Raw genomic sequence first — 16847 nt, 5'->3', positions numbered from 1 at the left:
TCAGCAACATTGTGTACATGAGTGATTCAAATTTCAGGCTGATTGGACAAAGCATGTGCAAAGGAGGGCACAAACACTTTTGGTGGCAACAGAGAAAAACGAAGGCCAACTTCAATAGCCTGATGTGACAAGGCCGTTTAATATTTTGTAAAGATTTCCACAATATCTGATGGGCTCCTTGTCTAGATGATGTGGAACAAATTTGGTCTCACTGGGTAAAATGCCCTAGGAGGAGTTCGTTCAAATACCAGGCATGGAAATGGCAAAAATTGACACATTCAATTGAAGATGGCCGACTTCCTGTAGGGTTTCGGGTATGGGTCCAAGAGACTTTTTTGTACGTCTTAGGATGTTACATGAGTGTGCAAAATTTCAGAGCTGTAGATAAAATATAGCTCTGGGGCTACTCAAAAAACCAGCCATTTTCTGATATTTCGAGCTGCCACTAGGTGGCGCTCTAACGTTTATGAACTTTATGCATATCAATGTATTCAGGGCAGGAGGCTTATTAAACCACTGAAGTTTGAGGCAGATTGGGCAATGTGTCTTTGAGTTACAGCCCTTTATGTCTTGATGGTGAAACATCAAACTTTGCCCTCCCGCCAGGGTCACGCCCTTTGGCAAAAGCTCACAGTTTTTAAAACAGTGTAAGCCCAACTCCTTAAGGCTTTCCAGGGGAAATTTGAGATGATTCTGCTCTAGCGCTGTGGAGCTGGACCTCAAAGTGTAAAATATGACATTTCCTGCTCCCACTAGGTGGCGCTGCGATTGTCATAAAATATTGCCATATGTATGTGTTCAGGGGCAGATACTCATCGTACCCAGAAAGTTTGATCCAGATTGGAGTATGTAGGTATGAATTACAGCCAATCAAAATTTCATGGTGAATGATCAAATTTCAGGGGGGCATAAGGGCCACGTCCCCTTGCCAAAAACTCACCATTTTTAAAATGTAGATTCCCCTTGGTGTGTAGATGAAACATACCAAATCTGAAGTTGATAACTTCTAAACCCTTTGAGTTATTAGAGAAAGTCTGAAGGGTGCAAATCGCCAAATTTGCATGTTTGAGTCAAAATGGCCGACTTCCTGTTGGGTTTAGAGCATGGCCCCAAGAGGATTTTTTGTGCATAGGGTTAGGGTTGGGGCTGGGTTGGGGCGGTGGGGCTGGACTTTAGGGGGCGCTACTGAGGCATTTTGGCTGGCCCTTGCCCGAGGCCATTAAAATACTTAAATTTTCACCACGTGTGATGCATGTGCAAAGTTTGATGAGTTTTTGAATATGATAAAGTCCCCAAAAAGCAAATTCATTTTACTGAATAATAATAATAATTAAAGCCGCAAGCGGCGATGAGCGGGCCCTCGCACCCGGCGCGCGTCGACCCGTGGCGCGCTCCAGCCAAGCCGCGCGTCGACCCGTGGCACGCTCCAGCCGAGCCGCGCTGTGAGTTTCTCGCAGACGAGAGAGTAGTGGGCTCACCCGGCTGCTGACGGCTCAGCAGGCTAGCTGTACCTCCCGTCGTTCGTCTCCCGCTTCCACTAGGTGGCGTCGGTGAGTGCCCACTAATGAAAGTATCACAATGCTCTATGTAATGCCCGCAGCCATCAATGAAATTATAATGATCATAGGATAATGGTTATCAGTATTCTACCGATTTCATGTCACCACTAGGTGGCGTTATGAGTGTGAAACAAAGCTGATAGATGGGTGTGTCCAGTCTCCCTTACCCTCCCATTAACCCTGTGAAGTTTGAGGCACATCGGACAATGTATGTCAGAGATGTAACAATTTGGTGCACTGTGGTATATGAGTAAAATCCCACATTGAGAGGGTTGCTACGGCAACACCGTTCAATATTCTACAAAACCATGAATATCTTTTGATGGGCTACTTGTGTAGATGATCTGGAGCCATTTTGGTGTGACTGGATGAAAAGCTGTAGTAGAAGATGATTCAAATAGCAGGCCTGAAAAATGTGAAAAAAGCTGCAAAAATGACACCTTAATTAGAACATGTCAGGCTTCCTGTTGGATTTCGGCTATCGGTCCAAGAGACTTTTTTGTACGTCTTAGGATGTTACTTCAGCATGCACGATTTCAGGTACACAGACCAAGCACTGCCCTGGGGCTGATGTTTAGAACCTATCTGGGCCTGAAATGGAAAAAAAGTCCAAATTCAGAGGGTTGCTACGGCAACACCGTTCAATATTCTACAAAACCATGAATATCTTTTGATGGGCTACTTGTGTGGATGATCTGGAGCCATTTTGGTCTCACTGGGTCAAATGCCCTAGGAGGAGTTGAGGCAAAAAGGCCTGAAAAAGGCGAAAAATGCTGCAAAAATGACACTTTAAAGTAAACGTGGCTGACTTCCTGTTGGGTTTGGGCTATCGGTCCAAGAGAGTTTTTTGTAGATGTTAGCATCTTACATCAGCAGGCACATTTTCAGGTACATAGAGAAAGCACAGCCCAGGGGCTGATGTTTAGAATCTCTGTGAATTTGAAATTGAAAAAAGTCCAAATTCAGAGGGTTGCCATGGCAACACCGTTCAATATTCTACAAAACCCTGAATAACTTTTGATGGGCTACTTGTGTAGATGATCTGGAGCCAATTTGGTGTCAGTGGGTGAAATGCCCTAGGACAAGTTCGTTCAAATAGCAGGCGTGGAAATCGCAAAAATTGACACATTCAATTGAAGATGGCCGACTTCCTGTAGGGTTTGGGGTATGGGTCCAAGAGACTTTTTTGTACGTCTTAGTATGTTACATGAGCCTGTACATTTTCATACATGTAGATAAAACGTAGCTCCGGGGCTACTCAAAAAACTTGCTATTTTAAGATATTCCGAGCTGCCACTAGGCGGCGCTCTACCGTTTATGGACTTTATGCATATCAGTGTGTTCAGGACAGGGTGCTTATCACACCACTGAAGTTTGAGCCAGATTGGGCAAGTTGGCTTTGAGTTACAGCCATTTTTGTGTTCATGGCGAATCATCGAACTTTGCCGTCCCATAAGGGTCACGCCCTTTTGTCAAAAACTCACAGTTTTGAAAACACAGTAAGTCCAACTTCTTAAGGCTTTCCAGGTGAAATTTGAGATGGTTCTGCTAAACCACCTTGGAGCTGGACCTCCAAGTGTAAAATATGACATTTCCTGTTCCCACTAGGTGGCGCTGCAACTGATATTAAATATTGTCATATGTATGTGTTCAGGGGGGCACCCTCATCCTACTGGAGAAGTTTGATGCACATTGGATCATGTAGGTATGAATGAGAGGCAATCAAAATTTCATGGCGAATGATGAAAGTTCAAAGGGGCATAAGGACCCCTCCCCCTTGGCAAAAACTCACCATTTTCGAGATTTAGATTCCCCTGGGGGTGTAGGTTAGACAAACCAAATATGAAGATGATAACGTCTAAAACCTCTGAGTTATTAGAAAAAGTGTGAGGGCTGCAAATCGCCAAATTTGCATAATTAATTCAAAATGGCGGACTTCCTGTTGGGTTTAGGGCATGGCTCCAAGAGGATTTTTTGTGCGCCTGGACATGATATACATGTGTATGAAGTTTCATTCATGTACGTGAAACACAGCGGTGGGGCTCCAGTTTAGGGGGCGCTAGCGAGCCATTTGGGCGCGCCCTTGCCCGAGCCCATTAAAATACTTAAATTTTCACCAGGTGTGACGCATGTGCAAAGTTTCATGAGTTTTTGAATATGATAAAGCCCCCAAAAAGCCAATTCATTTGCCTGAATAATAATAAAAAAAATAATAATAATAATAATAATTAAAGCCGCAAGCGGCGATGAGCGGGCCCTCGCACCCGGCGCGCGTCGACCCCTGGCGCGCTCCAGCCAAGCCGCGCGTCGACCCGTGGCACGCTCCAGCCGAACCGCGCTCGGAGGTTCTCGCAGACGAGAGAGTAGCTGGCTCACCCGGCTGCTGACGGCTCAGCAGGCTAGCCGTACTTCGCGTCGATCGTCTCCCGCTCCCACTAGGTGGCGTCGGTGAGTGCCCACTAATTAATATGTCACAATGCTCTATGTAATGCCTGCAGCCATCAATGAAACTGTAATGACCATAGGATGATGAGTATCAGTGTCCTACTGATTTCCTGTTGCCACTAGGTGGCGTTATGAGTGTGAAACAAAGCTGATAGAGGGGTGTGTCCAGTCTCCCTTACCCTCCCATTAAGCCTGTGAAGTTTGAGGCAGATCGGACAATGTATGTCAGAGATGTAACAATTTGGTGCACTGTGGTATATGAGTAAAATCCCACATGTAGAGGGTTGCTACGGCAACACCGTTCAATATTCTACAAAACCATGAATATCTTTTGATGGGCTACTTGTGTAGATGATCTGGAGCCATTTTGGTGTGACTGGATGAAAAGCTGTAGTAGAAGATGATTCAAATAGCAGGCCTGAAAAATGTGAAAAATGCTGCAAAAATGACACCTTAATTAGAACATGTCAGGCTTCCTGTTGGATTTCGGCTATCGGTCCAAGAGACTTTTTTGTACGTGTTAGGATGTTACTTCAGCATGCACGATTTCAGGTACACAGACCAAGCACTGCCCTGGGGCTGATGTTTAGAACCTATCTGGGCCTGAAATGGAAAAAAAGTCCAAATTCAGAGGGTTGCTACGGCAACACCGTTCAATATTCTACAAAACCATGAATATCTTTTGATGGGCTTCTTGTGTGGATGATCTGGAGCCATTTTGGTCTCGGTGGGTCAAATGCCCTAGGAGGAGTTGAGGCAAAAAGGCCTGGAAAAGGCGAAAAATGCTGCAAAAATGACACTTTAAAGTGAACGTGGCTGACTTCCTGTTGTGTTTCGGCTATCGGTCCAAGAGACTTTTTTGTAGATGTTAGCATTTTACATCAGCAGGCACATTTTCAGGTACATAGAGAAAGCACAGCCCAGGGGCTGATGTTTAGAATCTCTGTGAATTTGATATTGAAAAAAGTCCAAATTCAGAGGGTTGCCATGGCAACACCGTTCAATATTCTACAAAACCCTGAATAACTTTTGATGGGCTACTTGTGTAGATGATCTGGAGCCAATTTGGTGTCACTGGGTGAAATGCCCTAGGACAAGTTCGGTCAAATAGCAGGCGTGGAAATCGCAAAAATTGACACCTTCAATTGAAGATGGCCGACTTCCTGTAGGGTTTGGGGTATGGGTCCAAGAGACTTTTTTGTACGTCTTAGTATGTTACATGAGCATGTACATTTTCATACATGTAGATAAAACGTAGCTCCGGGGCTACTCAAAAAACTTGCTATTTTAAGATATTCCGAGCTGCCACTAGGCGGCGCTCTAACGTTTATGGACTTTATGCATATGAGTGTGTTCAGGGCAGCATGCTTATCACACCACTGAAGTTTGAGCCAGATTGGGCAAGTTGGCTTTGAGTTACAGCCATTTTTGTGTTCATGGCGAATCATCGAACTTTGCCGTCCCATAAGGGTCACGCCCTTTTGTCAAAAAGTCACAGTTTTGAAAACACAGTAAGTCCAACTTCTTAAGGCTTTCCAGGTGAAATTTGAGATGGTTCTGCTAAACCACCTTGGAGCTGGACCTCCAAGTGTAAAATATGACATTTCCTGTTCCCACTAGGTGGCGCTGCGACTGATATTAAATATTGTCATATGTATGTGTTCAGGGGGGCACCCTCATCCTACTGGAGAAGTTTGATGCACATTGGATCATGTAGGTATGAATGAGAGGCAATCAAAATTTCATGGCGAATGATCAAAGTTCAAAGGGGCATAAGGACCCCTCCCCCTTGGCAAAAACTCACCATTTTCGAGATTTAGATTCCCCTGGGGGTGTAGGTTAGACAAACCAAATATGAAGATGATAACGTCTAAAACCTCTGAGTTATTAGAAAAAGTGTGAGGGCTGCAAATCGCCAAATTTGCATAATTAATTCAAAATGGCGGACTTCCTGTTGGGTTTAGGGCATGGCTCCCAGAGGATTTTTTGTGCGCCTGGACATGATATACATGTGTATGAAGTTTCATTCATGTACGTGAAACACAGCGGTGGGGCTCCAGTTTAGGGGGCGCTAGCGAGCCATTTGGGCGCGCCCTTGCCCGAGCCCATTAAAATACTTAAATTTTCACCAGGTGTGACGCATGTGCAAAGTTTCATGAGTTTTTGAATATGATAAAGCCCCCAAAAAGCCAATTCATTTGCCTGAATAATAATAATAATAAAAAAAAAAAAAAAAAAAAAAAAAAAAAAAAAAATAATAATAAACGAAGCAATTACAATAGGGCCTTCGCACAGTTCGTGCTCGGGCCCTAATAAACGAAGCAATTACAATAGGGCCTTCGCACAGTTCGTGCTCGGGCCCTAATAATAAACAGAGCAAAAACAATAGGGCCTTCGCACAGTTCGTGCTCGGGCCCTAATAAAATGTGGCCCGAGTGACTCCTGAGCATTTTAAAGCTGTCTGTGGAGGGTTTATGTTTACACCTCTTGATGGACACGAGACAGCTACAACCACAGATTTCTTAACAAAGCACTCTCCACAAGAGCTTTACACTTTAAACATTTTTGCTTAAGAGGCAATTTAATGGCTCAATGATGTGAAGACAAATTCTTTAGGTTCCTTGTGATAAATGCACTGAAAGTAACAATAACATTTATGGAAAACAGAGAGCTGGCTAGTCTTTCTGTTTCAAAAGCAATTAGTTTCTTAATAAGACTAAATGAAAATCACACTGAACTTCATCACGTCCAAATCACTTCTCACTGCTGAAGCATTAAATTGGTAGAAAGAAGCAGCGCTGATTAAAAAAAAAAAAAAAAAAAAAAGAAATTCTGAAAACTTTTTTTAAACACTTAATGTGGTTAACCAACACTGGGGTGAAAAAAGAAAAAGATCTTAACTTCAAAACTAAAGTGCCCCCAAAAGGTAAAAGGAGTGTGAAGTTATGTCTTTTCACTATTAAGGTGTTTTGGGTTTAAACTTAAACGATACAGCAAAGTAAACGAGAAAATATCAACTTTCATTTACATGCATTTCATAGGTTGGTGCAAAAGTTAGTTAAAAACAACAAGCGGCTTGTTCACAAATGAAAGAGCATCTGGTGTTCAGCCTTCATTCAGTCCATCCCTTCATCCGTTTGCCACTAAAGCTAAAAGCTAACACAACAAGACCCGAAACCTGACTGACAGATAACAACAACAAAAAAAGAACCACAACAACACACTAAGAACAGCAGTGTGGGGAGATCTGAAGAAAGAGTTCCCAGTGGTAGACTTCGAAATAAACACAGGACAGGTCGCCCGTAGGGAACAACTTCAGCCGATGACAGAAAAATCCCTCAAGCTGTGAGAAAGAACTTCAAAACAACAGTCAAGGACATGACTGTCGGTCTAGAAGGCACAGGTGTGAAAATATCACAATCAAGACAAAAGACTGGACAGCAGACTCACAGTGACGATGCTGCGAGATGGAAATCTCACACCAGCACAGAGGAAGCCAAAGGCAGGATGGCCAGTTACCAAAATACAGTTGTGGAAAGCCAAAGAGAAAGGCAAGAAGTGCCCGTGATCAAAACCACTGTGAAACCAAGAGCCATCGACTGTGACGTCACCCACGGGGTTTGAAACCTTGACCCTAATTTTTTTGGTGGTTGCCATCTTGTTATTTTTAGAGCCAAAAGTGACCAAACTTGGAGGGTGGAGTGCCAAGTTATCAGCTAACTCTAATGCCAGCAAGATGCATCCAATGACTGTGTGGTTGCTCACAGAAAAAAATGCTTATTAGTACCAAGTTACTGTATCTTTGTGAGTCTGGGGGTCAGTGGGGAAAGTCATTTTTGGAGCAACTGGTACAACCTGTGTTTGCTTCATTTTCCAGCCCCAGAAAGCTGGTGTTTGAAACATGTAGGAAGCCGTGTCCTGGCCTGGGAACTTATGGCTGCTTGACTACATTAATAAGTTTGTTTCCCAATGGTGATGCAAATTCACTTCATTACCTCATTCCCTGGACCTTGTTCCTGCTACAATCCCAAACACAAAGCTTTTACTAGAGATAAAAACTGAAAAGTTTTTGAACCGACCATCAGATAAAACCCAAATGAGCGCTTTACTTACTGAAAAGACAGAGAACCAACAAAGATCAGCTGAATACACATGCCTTCAGAGCCTGGAACACAATTTCAAATATAGATGCTAAATTTATAGGTTGATCAGTGAGTTTTAGGCTTCATGACTTAATTGCTTTTATTTGACATTCACTAATTAACTTACTTTTGTTCATCTAAAAAAAATGTCAATATTTCAACTGCACATTATTTAGAGGGCACTGTCCTTTCTGTATGGCTATTTAACGCTTTATATTGTTAAAGACTCTGATTACTGAGGAGGCATTTTTACATGGAGATCAGTGGGGTCACTTTTGGAACAAGCTGGACCAAAGTCCATAATCCACAGGCATACATACTACCATACAATACTCTGCAAAAGTCAAGAGCAACCCCTCATTTCTTTATATTTTGCTTGGAAATGGGTGCAGAGAAAGCCAGAAACAGCTTGTACAATTCCAACAACTCTGAAAGTCAATATTTCAGGTTGTGCTGAAGAATTCAGCCTGAATCCTTTATGGTTCACCTTTATTCTTCAACACTGCCTGAACTCTCTGAGGCAGCCTTCTGTAATTTCTTTAAGCAGTCTTCAGGAATAGTTCTCTGGGCTTCTTGAAGGACATTCAAAGCTCTTCTTTGGATGTTTCTGCCTTTTGTTCTGTTCTCTGTCAGGATGATGCCACATCCTGACTGACTGTTCCATTGTGTGTTTTTTTCTATCCAGGTATGCTTTTACTGCACTGACAGTGTGTTTGGGATCAATGTCGAGCTGAAAAATTAAGCTGTTGCCAATCAGATGCTTTCCAGGTGGTATTGCATGGTGGATAAAAATCTGATGGTGTTTTTTCACATTTATAAATCCATCCATTTTGACACAAGATCGCCAACACCACTGGCTGAAATGAAGCCCCAAGCCATGACAGAGCCTCCACCATGTTTCACAGATGGATGTAGACACCTCTCTCCTGACCCCTTCCATACAGTACATTTGATGACCATTTGAACCAAAAATGTCAAATTTGGATTCATCACTCCATCAGACTTATTGCCACTGATTTTCAGTCCAGCTCTTGTGTAATTTGGAATACCTTTCCTCCTTGTTCCCTTCATTAAGAATGGCTTTTTGATACCCCCTTCCACAGAGAATTTTTGAAGAGGATTCAGTGAGCAGTAGATGGATCAACTCAAGGGCCAGATGCAACTCTCGGGTCCTGTGTCAGGTTTTACTTTTTATTTATTAAGGGCATGACTTTCAGATACTGGTCATCTGCTGTAAGATATTTTTAAGGCCTGCAGCTTCATAATTTGTTCTCAGACTGCTCTCTGTTTCTATATCTATATCTCCATCCATCCATCCATACACCAACAGTAAGTTAGCACATCATGCCAACTGTAAAAGCAGTATTTAGGGATAAGGCAGGAAGATTTGTTTAGAAGTTATTGGGCCTAGAATTTGTTTGGGTAACGTATTCCAGTCTGATAATGAAAGTAGCATAATTTTAATATCAAAGAGCTCCCTCTGTCCATCAGTGTCATGCACACAGAGTACATACATTTTTTTGTAGACACACTACAAATGCATTCAGTGCAACACAAACATGATTTCCCTGCTAAATCAGCCCGAATACCAAACGCGCTCAGCCTGACCTGAGGTAGCTGTAGCTACCCAGTGGTCTGGGTTTAGTATTCAGTGAATCCACTTTAAATATGAAGTGCAGCTCACAGTTGGCATTAGTTAGCCAGCATCAAAGAAATAACCTCCAAACATCTGTCCTCTGATGAAGCAGAGCCGACCACAAAGAGAACGACAAAACACCAGCAGGTGTTTGAAAAAAAAAAAATCAGAAGTTGTCCCTGAAGTGTTTCACTGCAGAATGAGCATAAAAACACTGAGCTTCTGTGGCCTGGCAATGGCTTTAAACTCCAAAACATCAGTGTTAAATTAACATGCAGTCCAGTAAAACCTACAAAAAAAAATAGATTGAAAATAAAGTGTCTTTCACTGGGAGGTTTGTCTGAACATTGGGAGGTGTCCAAGATGCAGCTTTGTATAGTGCCAGCTCAAATGAACTACAAAGAATACTTGTGATTCATTGTTGGGTCCTACATGCTAGGTATTTCTGGTGAGCTTTTTTTTTTCCTGGATGACATCACTTTGTCTGAACCTGGCATAAGACACAGGAAAGCTTAGAGTTTTCCTGCTATATGCTGGAAAAGACTGCCCAAAAGAATTAAAGGAACACTTTGAAAACAGATCAGTTCTCAGTGGGTTAAAAAAAAAAACAAAACATAACATGCTGGATATTTTGACTGATATGGACAGGGTAATGTGTTAGGAATGAAAGGATACTTTATTGTTTGATGGAAATATAAATGATCACCCTACAGAGGGCTGAACTCAAAGGCACCCAGAAAATCAAAGTGAAAAACTGATGCAGCAGGCTAGTGCATTTTTCTGAAATTTAATTTTTTTTTTTTCTTTTTAAGCCTGTCATGTCTGGCATTTTTTGCAATCAGAATGATGATCCGAATGCACTGATGTACCAAACATATTTGCTTTTACAAGAACAGCTCTATAAGTTTTCTATAGGCTATTCTTGTTTAATGTTTGTATTTTTATTTATTTATCTTTTTATTTAGTTATTTATGCCAGGTCTGACAGGCAACAAGGAAGGGGCAAGAAGGGGGGGGGGGGGGGGGGGGGGGGGGGGCAAAAGGAAGAAAGGAAAAAGAAAAGATTGAAGTAGATATACACACACACATACATATACACACAATTTTATTGTTTGAACCATGGTTATTATAGTTAACGAAAACGAACGAAATAACGAAAACTGAAATTGAAAAAACATTGTCGTTAACTGAAATAAATAAAAACTATAATTAAAAGGAAAAAACGATAACTAATTAAAACTGAATTGTGAGTTTACAAAACTAACTAAAACTAACTGAAATTATCGATAAACTGACTTTCATTTACTTGTTTTTTTGGGGGGGTTTTTTAAGCCTTGTGGATTGATATGAAATCATTGTTTCCGCTCTCCGAGTTTAAGCTGGGAGCGCCACAGGACAACTGTGTGAGTGCGCATGTGCGTGCGCTCACCGCACTGGTCCGCAAAGTAATGGCTGCGGTCTGCCGAGTCCCGTATGGAGGTTCTTTGAGTACAAACACCTGCACACGACCACAAGGTAATTAACACACACAATCCAGCTACACAAGCATAAATGCGGACATGAGGTCGGCAATTTCTGTAGCTTGTGTACAGAGGCCGCAAAGACCCTGCAGGTTTAATTAGCGAGCATCTAACCAAGCTAGCTCCAAAACAGAAGCAGCTTCAGGTGGTGAGAACATCAGGATGCAGATGGATTTGACCTTTGACTCCTTCAAAGAGTTTGTTTTTGTTTAACACCACATGTAGGCGTTATTAATCTGCTGCACTGATGCTGAAGTTTATTGTGGAGTTTATTGTAGAATTTATTGAGTTTGGGAGTTCATGTTTTTCTTTGTTTCTCCCTGTTGATGTTCATGTGTGTCCTTAATATTACACACATTTAGCATGTCTTGTGAACAGTTGGTTGTTGACTATATTTCTTTAAACTGTATCTTTTGTCAAGTTTCATTACACAATAGTCACTTTTGCGCCTTGAATCTTGCACCTGATCAGGTATGAAAATACTAAAACTAATACTGAAACTAACTGAAACTAACTAAAACTAAGCATGAAACCAAAAATAAAAACTAATAAAAACGAGCAAAACCTCTCTGAAAACTAATTAAAACTAACTGAATTAGAGAAAAAAAAGTAAAAACTAACTAAAACTAAACTATAATGTAAAATCCAAAACTATTATAACCCTGGTTTGAAGTAATGTGTGTGTATGCGCCTCTGTCATGCAATGTACTCAATAATGAGGGCAAGAAACTGCAACCATGCCCCCCGCGATCCAGAGGCGAATAGGGAAGGACCCAGGGGACCCAGGCCGTGCACAGCCCAGGAGCCCAGAAGACCTGAGGCCACACATCCTGATGGCAACTGCGTGCACACTCCAGAGGAGGAAGGAGGGAGACCACGGCCAAAGGGCAAGAGTCCAGAGAGCCAGAGGTGACGAGCAGCCCCCCCCACAGGCCGGCACCCCCATCACGAGCCGAGCACGCGGCCCCCGCGGCCCGAGAGCAGGAAGCAGGTCAAAAACCACGCCGAGACATCTGGCCACGCACCCCGGGACCCACGGGCACCCACACCCCAGGGGTGGTAGTGACGATCAGTGGGGAGCAGCGTGCAGCGGTAGGGAGGGGTAACTCCCGCCCTCCGCAGCCGTGTCCCGGAGGTGCCAAGGCTCAGCAAGCCACAGACCCAGGCCCAGCTGTCCACACACACACACGCACGCATGCACGCACACACACACACACGCACACACACCAGTCGTTCACTCATGCACACACACACGTAACATACATGGACACCTAGTGTGGGAGAGTGGGTACCAGCACAGAGCCAGCGGCAACCCAGGGAAGCAGCCAACCAAGCCCCGAACAACGAGCCAGTCCCCCATCCCAGGCAGGGTGCATGAAACAGGGGTGTGAGAAGACCCGCCCACCCCCTCCTCCTACTCAGCGTGTTTGGGGTAATGTGAGTGTATGTAATGAGAAGAATGTGTATGGCTGTGTGAAAACTACAGTGCTATTAAAATTGGAGGGACAGATGTAATATGAGCACTGAATAACAGCGCCCATCCACACTGCCCCCCCAAGGCCCTCAATGTCTAAAATGTAAATAAAATTGAGGAGCAGGCAGCAGTGAACAGACAAGTGGGGCCACCTAAGCAGTGCCACCCACTAACCACTGTGTGACACACCTGCCCCCCAAGGCCCTATATGTACTATGATGTGTTGTGAGCTGTATAATGCAATTAAAGAGGAGGAGTGGGACATCACGCAGCGAGCAGAGCCAAGGAGGTGGCCCTACTCACTGCAGCATGAGCCCCTCTCCCCCAAGCACCTACGTGTGCATGATGTGATGATTAACTGAGTGGGAGGAGGGGTCAGGATAAATATGACAGCTAGCTACTGGCTCACTAGGCACACCAGTTCCCTACACTCCCCCCCACAGCCCAGGGAAGGCAGGTCCAGGGCCTGAAATGACCGCACCCCCAGGACACCACCATGCTCCAGGCCGGCACCCACCGCCCCCACTGCAAAACAAGACACAACACACACCCCCACACACATGCAAAAGACAACAAATATCACACACACACACAGACACACACACACACACACACACAGACACACACAGACAGTGGTACTGAGTCCAAAACCAACCGGCCCCATGTGGGTAACTGCTGCTCCCTCACCTAAGCGCCCCACCCCCCCATGGGGGGGCACACAGAATCCCGGAATGCCAGCCAGACACCCTGACACAGGCCAACCCACCCCACATGGCGGCACGCCCAAGGGGGCACAGACCCCTCCAGCACAGGGAGGGGCCCAACCGGGGCATTTTTCTGAAATTTAATTGCAGCACCTCAAATAGTATTCAGTAGTTTGTTTGGCCCCCACGTGCTTGTACGTATGCGTGACAACATCGGGGCTCCTAATGAGATGATGGATGGTGTCCTCGGGGATTTCCTTCGAGAGCTGGACCAGGGCATCGCTGAGCTCCTGAACAGTCTGAAGTGCAACCTGACACTGTCAGATGGACCGAAAAATAATGTCCTAGAGGCGTTCTATTGGATTTAGGTCAGGTGAACATGGAGGCCAATCAATGGTATCAATTCCTTTATCCTCAAGGAACTGCCTACATGCTCTCACCACATTGTCGTGCACCAGGAGAAACCCGGGACCCACTGCACTAGCGTAGGGTCTGACCATGGGTCCAAGGATTTCATTGTGATACCTAATGGCAGTAAGGGTGCCGTTACCTAGCCTGTAGAGGTCTGTGTATCCCTCCATGGATATGCCTCCCCAGACCAACACTGACCCAACGCCAAACCGGTCACATTGATTGACAGGCAGCATACAGTTTTCCGTGCCTTTGCCAAACCCTTTCATGTGTGTCACATGCGTTCAGGGTGAACCTGCTTTCATCTATGAAAAGCACAGGTTGCCAGTGGTGGACCTGCCGATTCTGGTATTGTATGGCGAATGCCAATTGCGCTCCATGGTGCATGGCAGTGAGCACAGGGCCCACTGGAGGATGTTGAGTCCTCAGGTCACCCTCATGAAGTCTGTTTCTGATTGTTTGGTCAGAGACATTCACACCAGTGGCTGCTGGAAGTCATTTTGTAGCTCTGGCAGTGCTCATCCTGTTCGTCCTTGCACAAAGAAACAGATACTGGTCCTGCTGATGGGTTAAGGACCTTCTACAGCCCTGTCCAGCTCTCCTAGAGTAACTGGCTGTCTCCTGGAATCTCCTCTGTGCACTGAGACTGTGCTGGGAGACACAGCAAACCTTCTGGCACGTATTGATGTGCCATCCTGGAGGAGTTAGACTACCCGTGCAACCTCTGTAGGGTCGAGGTATGGCCTCATGACCCTAGCCAAATGCAAAACTAGTGAAATAAAAGTCAGAAAAGATGAGGAAGGATGCACAACCATTCCTGTCTTGGGAGCCGTCTCATTGTTGCCCCTCTAGTGCACCTGTTGCTAATGCCATGAACACCAAAGCAGCTGAAACTGATTAACACCCCCCCCCCCCCCCCCCCCCCCCCCCCCCCCCCCCCCCACTTACCTGACCTCATAAATATCCCAGAGGTTTAATTGACTTGATGTTATACTCAAGTAAATTGAGTATAATATTTGAATTTGTTTTTGACGTAGTTATTAATTTTAAGTTGCAGTCAAACTATTGGCAATTTGCCTAGACAACAAAGGGCTTACATCCATATACGTATCAGTTGCCAAAAAATGAACTGATCTTTAATCAAGAGGTGTTTTAAATATCTGACAATTAAACAAGTGACTAAGTACAAAATGGGGCAGCTTCCACCATTCTTCATTACATTAAGGCAAAATTATTGATGTGTCTAATTCACTTCATGATTTTAATTAGAAAAAAAAAAAAAAAAAAAAATCACAGTTCAAGAGACCCACAATTTTCTGCAAAATTTTAACTTTTTAGCTTCTTCTCCCAGCTATCATTTGAGAAAGATAGCTGGGAGAAAGAAAGAAGTGATAGAGTGTAAAGATTGTCCCGTGTGTTGCAAATGAATTGAGAGCAACCCTTTGTTCAGACTCCATGAGGGATTTTGGTGTCTGCAACCCTAAATCAATGGAAAGTGGCTGAGTTCAGTGCACGGCTGCCAAAGTGAGAGGAGGAATGGGCTGGATGGAACTGTCAGGAAACAAGTTAAGCCCCATTTTCAAACCAGACAAATTCATCTGCAGCAGGTAAGGCCTCGGGCATTTTTCTGAGTGGCAACCAGAGAATTCAAAAATGTTGTGGCGTGTTAAGCGTGTCGACTGAGTATTGATTCCCTCAGACCCAAATCTAATCTGATCATTTTACTTGCACTACCTGTGCCATAAAAACTCTTAAGTCTGTAAAACCTGACATCAAATTTATATTTGGGAAATTCTATTTTTTAAATAGCTGTTTTTAAATGTTTTTGTATCTTTAAACAATATAAAACAATATTTACAAATCTGGCATTTTTGTTGTGCCACATTTGATAAATGGGGAATTTTCTGCGTGTACAACACTGATCTTAAAGTAACATGTAAATCTTGGAAGTAGTTATATTATATAAGCAAAACAGTAAATTTATCACTGTGGCAAGAATGATGCAGAATGTATCATGAAATGGAATATCAATATACGGATTAGCAGCCAACCTCCTAACTCTGTAACATCATATTCGATACACACATTTGAGTAATTTTAGCTACATAATTCAAAAAAGTTCCCTTGCAAAACACAGCAACTCTCTACATGAAGGCGTCCATTTTAAGTATAGTATTCAGAGGCCTGTTATTGTCTGCAATGCACGGATACTATAACTCATCAGTGAGGAGAAGATGCGTTTATACCACAGAGAAGTACTGATTGTCTCGACCATCAGTGATTTAGAGGTGCTGCCTTTAGGGTTCACTAGAGCGGATCATCTGCCTCCACCTCACCCCATCCCTAACGTCCTCTTCGTCACACAACCCTCTGCATGTCCTCTTTCACTACATCCATGAATCTTCTCTGAGGTCCTCCTCTTTTCCTTCTGCTTGGCAACTCCATCTTCGGCATCCTTTATCTGATTTATCCACTATCCCTCCTCTGCACATGCCCAAATCACCTCAACCTTGCCGCTCTAACTTTGGCTCCAAACCGCTTGACCTGAGCCGTCCCTCTGACGTATTAATTTCTAATCCTGTCCATCCTTCAAGAAGGTCTTCTAAAACTCATATCTAATCCACTTCCTGATTTTAATCAGAAACAATCACAGTTCAAGAGACCCACACATTTCCTACAACATTTTAAATTTAGTTTGTAGCTTTTCTGTTCACTAAGGGATGCAGTGAGAAAGAATTGACAGAGTGTAAAGATTTTCTTGTGTATTGCAAATGAATTGAGAGCAACCTTTTGTTGAATGACTTCATCTGGCAGCCTGTCCATCACCCTGATGTATTCCCACCCCCACCTTGAATCCATCTGTGACACCTACAAAGACACAGTGCAACTCCTTCTGACCTTCTCTATAGTGCTTCATCAACACACTAGAATACCAGTGTCATACCTCCACAGGTATT

The 16847-nt window shown here is 43.7% G+C and overlaps 1 protein-coding gene across 1 annotated transcript in view; it reads right to left on the bottom strand.

Annotated features, from left to right (window-relative positions):
- The window catches only part of sntg2 (syntrophin, gamma 2), a 115526-nt gene that overhangs the window by 19124 nt on the left and 79555 nt on the right, over positions 1 to 16847 (bottom strand). The gene's annotated exons all lie outside the window — the stretch shown is intronic.

Source organism: Archocentrus centrarchus, chromosome 22 (genome assembly GCF_007364275.1).
Source record: "Archocentrus centrarchus isolate MPI-CPG fArcCen1 chromosome 22, fArcCen1, whole genome shotgun sequence".
Lineage (NCBI taxonomy): Eukaryota > Metazoa > Chordata > Actinopteri > Cichliformes > Cichlidae > Archocentrus > Archocentrus centrarchus.
The sequence above is the reverse complement of the archived record's forward strand: the minus strand, read 5'-3'. Positions and strand labels throughout refer to the sequence as shown.